We start from the raw sequence: 4,474 nt of genomic DNA on the forward strand, positions 1-4,474 counted from the left end.
CAATCACAAAATCTTACATAAGGCCCTATCTTAAGAAAAAGCATTATGCCAGGCGGTGGTGGCACACGCCTTTAATCCCAACACTTGGGAGGCAGAGGCAGGTGGATTTCTGAGTTAGAGGCCAGCCTGGTCTACAGAGTGAGTTCCAGGACAGCCAGGGCTACACAATGAAACCCTGTCTCGTAAAACCAAAAATAAATAAATAAATAAATAAATATTAGAAAACCAAAATAAAAAGCATTATTAGTCACTTCCTACTACCTGAATATTAGATACTCAGGCATGCTATGGCTGTTTTGCTCATGTGGTAAGGAATCAGCTAAGGTGGGGTCAGTTTGGAGTATTAGACTAGCAATGGCATCCTCTTATTAAAAAAAAGGTACATTTAAAGTCTAAAAATGAAGAAACAAATTTGGAAATAAGTTTTCTATTGTTCAACAGAACATAAGAGCAGACTGTTGGGTAGCCTAAGGATAAAATTCCATCAATCAGATCCAATACTGGTCTGCTCTTGGGTCTGTAAAGTGAATAGAAAGTGATAAAGGTGTTTGAGCAATAAAAAAACACAAAGAAACCCACAAGCAGAAGGATGTTGTGGGTGGCTCTCTTTTCAGAAGATGCATGGAGAGAGACAATAAAACTGTGGACATGCCGTGGTCTCCTATTGTATCTGAAGTCCTCATCATGTAAAGGCTGGACCACATCATGAGAAACACAAACAGGATGTCTCTAATCATTAGTGCAGTTACAAGTGACACGGTGGTATGATGGCGAATCTGGCTACTTTAGCATTATATCTGGGAATACTTAGTACCCAGAACAGTGAAGTTCATTTTTCCCTTTATGTTTTCAACCATTGGAAGATATAGAAATGTGTTGATGATCCATATGATGAGGAGTAATGGAAAAATGCATGACTCAAGCTTGGATTTAAGCCATGCCCACTTGGAATGGTTCGAACTGACAGTGATGGCTTTAAATACACTCAATAGCAAGATAGTACACAGGTAAAGGTCTCTAGTAACACTGTATGCATACAAAACTGCCTTACATGCAACATCATGGAAAAGGAGCATGACTGCAAAGGATCTCATGACATCTGGTATCAGCTTGAACACGATGCTCAAAACATTGACAAGCATTAGATGTGTGAAGATCATATCTTTGGGCTTCTTCTGATGAGGCTGAGTTAATAAGATGTACATGTATAGTATGAAGAGAAGCAAGTTTCCCATGAATCCAATGAAAACTTCTGAGAGGAGGAAGAATCCAGAAATTAGGTCTCTTGGAAACATTATCTTAATGAAATCTTCATTGTTCTTCTGCTAGGATAAGGCAAACCAAGCGAATGTAAATGCATGGTGTTGTGATGTTAAAATCAATGGATCAGGTGGGTGAATGTAGTAATTGACAGATAACCACAGGGAGACTGTAGCAAAATGTGCACTATGGGTTAGTGGTGACCCTTCTAGGAACCAGATTCCATTATTTCTGAAAGGCTGAGGGTAGAAAAGTCAGGCTTAAGGAACTCAAATAGAACCCTGCCCCATCCCCAACACTTTAGTGTTAGAACCAGGATACATTTTAATCATATGATTAAATGGGCATTGTACAGAACTAAAAAGCTGAACACCAAAACCACAATCCATTAAAAATGGTACAGAATTGAACAGAGATTTCTTAAATGATAAAAGACAAATGTTTGAGAAACACTTTTTAAAAAATGTTCAACATCACTAGTCACCATGGAAATGGAAATTAAAACTACTTTAATATTTCCACTTAACCCAGTCAGAATGGTCAACATGAATAAAATAAATGTCAGCAAAAGCTGAGGAGGATGCAGGAAGAGGGTGGAAATGAGAACTGGTAGTGTCACTATAGAAATCAGGGTGGCAGTTCCTTAAGGAGCTGAGAATAGAACTACCACAAGATCCAGCTATACCCATCTTGGGCGTATACCCAAAGGACTCTAATTCTTCCCATGGAGACAGTTGCTTATCCATGTTCACTGCTGTTCTCTTAGGAATAGTCAGAAATTGGGAACAAACTAGAGGCCCATAACCCAGTGAATGAATAATAAAAACATGAGAATATCTCTATATTTCTCTATATCTATCCATCTACCTACCTACCTATCTACCTATGAATATTATTCATAAAATCTGCAGGTGAATGGGGAGTCTACAAACAATCATCCTGAGTGAAGTAACTGTCCATAAAGATAAACACTGCCTGATCTCTCTATTTGCATGTTGGCTTTGCTCTTGCCCTTGTACTTCCTCTCTAAACAAATATATTCTTAGTTATTTGACATTTCTATAGAACACGATAGCACAGAACAAGCATGTAAGTGTTAGTAGTTCTAACCTTGTTTAGGACTCTATTACAAAACTCTGTTAGGATAAGAATCATTTCAACAGAGCTGGAGAGATGGCTCAGTGGTTAAGAGCACTGACTGCTCTTTCTGAGGTCCTGAGTTCAATTCTCAGCAACCACATGGTGTCTTACAACCATCTGTAATGAGATTGGATGCCCTCCTCTGGTGTGTCTGAAGACAGCTACAGTGTACTCATATAAATGAAATAAATAAATCTTTACAGAAAAAGAGTCATTTCAACAATTACCTATCTAAGCTATCCAGCTACAGACTTTTAGCTCCCTGACTCTAACTTTACTTTCTGCGACAAATGTCAGTGTTTGGGACAATGAGTTTCCGATAACTTGTAAAGGTTCCTGAAATAAAGAAGGTAAAACCATACCTAACAATCCAATTGTACAAAACAAAATCTCAACCAAAGAATTTTCTGGACAAACCAGTATTCATGCCATGATAGAGAAACCAAATCTGACAGGAATTGAATTGTCTTGACAAGTGATACAACATGCAAGGGTAATATTTGGTATACCTTTATGAAAGATCATTTTGGCATTCTCACACATAGTACTAATGAAACTGGTATATGTTGGGGAGATACAGACATGAAAATTTGCATTGACCCTGAAGTGTCCTAAGCTATATAAACAGTAAGATATGGTCACAGAGTGACACATCTTTGCATACAAGAAACAGCACTATAGACCTAGGTCTTGGCTGGGGGCCATAGGGCAGCTCAGTGACTCTGTTATTGTTCAGCCAAGCTGTGTGTGGGAGCCAATCAAGGCCAGCCACCACTCCAATGCAACCTTAAATACCGAGGTTCAGTTACATGCTCATCATATGCAGGGTGAAATCTATACCCTTAAACACATCCTTAGTCCTAGGCTGGCTTTTCAGATCAAGATCCTAGATATGGCTTTGTGACCAAACAGGGACCAGGATGGACCCAACTATCTTGAAGCTCTTGGCCACAAGACAGACAGGATAGGTTCTTTGTATAAACCATGTTACATTCATGAGACCCAAGCCCACTGTCACTCAGATATGAATGGGGAGGGAACTAATCCACCCAGAATACTTTCATTAAAAGTTTAAAAGGCTGGAAATGGTCTTGGCCTCTTCTGTGTGCAGATCTTAGCACAAGCCAATATTTGTAGTCCATATTCAGGTAAACAGAAGGGAGACTGCCTGAGCTGCAGGGATGTGCCTAGAGTCTGGATGCATCATAGGTGCAATGGTCAAATCAGCCTAGACTGTGGAGACAAAGCCAGAAGCTGAGTCTGTGTAAATCCTATGAATAGAGGGACTGAGAAGTAACCTTCCCTACCTTTCACTGCCTGGGATTGCAGATTCAAAGGAACATGAGACCTTTGCCTTTAAACTGGGTGTAGTCTGGATGAAAGGCTTGCCTAGAAAGAGAACACATGGAGACAAGGCTCTCTGCTTCCACTGTCTCTGGACCTTACTGGGGCCACAGGTGAAGCATAATTGTTCTACTTCAGGTTAAGCTGGGCTGGCTGTCAATCACTGCAACTGCTGCTGTTGTTCTCCCTCCCCACCCCACACACTGCAATAGGAAACATAAATTCAGCTGAAGACAGCACACTGGACAGACAGGATTACAATAAAAGAGGCAAAATTGACGGGTACAATAAGAATTAAAACCAGAGAGAAAAAAATCCACCCCAACAATGTGCAAACACATAAGCTAATGCACACATGCATACACGAGCACACACACACAGACACACTTTCAAACACACCCAACACACACCACACATGTATAAGAAAACAGTCACTATCATCACACCTTCAAAACAACAAAACAGTGCATCAGTAGCATCAAGGAAAATTACAAAAGGAATCAAGAAAATTTACAAAAACAATTCCAGAGTCCTGGTGTACAAGGAAATTTCTGAAAACCACTCCAGAGTCCTGTTGTACAGAGGATCTGCAGCCTCATGCAGGACACAAACTGATGAAAAAAGTGAGCACATCATTTCAGGCCCCAGATGAGAAGTTGGCAGAGTGGGTGAAAGGGCCAGTAGTCTGAGAAGGTAATTAAAAACACAAAGGAGAAATGTGGCAAAGTAA

The 4,474-nt window shown here is 40.1% G+C and overlaps 1 pseudogene; it reads right to left on the reverse strand.

Moving 5' to 3' along the window:
* Positions 1 to 348: 348 nt before the first annotated feature.
* Positions 349 to 1,295, reverse strand: LOC117703800 (vomeronasal type-1 receptor 3-like; annotated as a pseudogene).
* Positions 1,296 to 4,474: the final 3,179 nt, after the last annotated feature.

This window comes from Arvicanthis niloticus, chromosome 1 (genome assembly GCF_011762505.2).
Source record: "Arvicanthis niloticus isolate mArvNil1 chromosome 1, mArvNil1.pat.X, whole genome shotgun sequence".
Lineage (NCBI taxonomy): Eukaryota > Metazoa > Chordata > Mammalia > Rodentia > Muridae > Arvicanthis > Arvicanthis niloticus.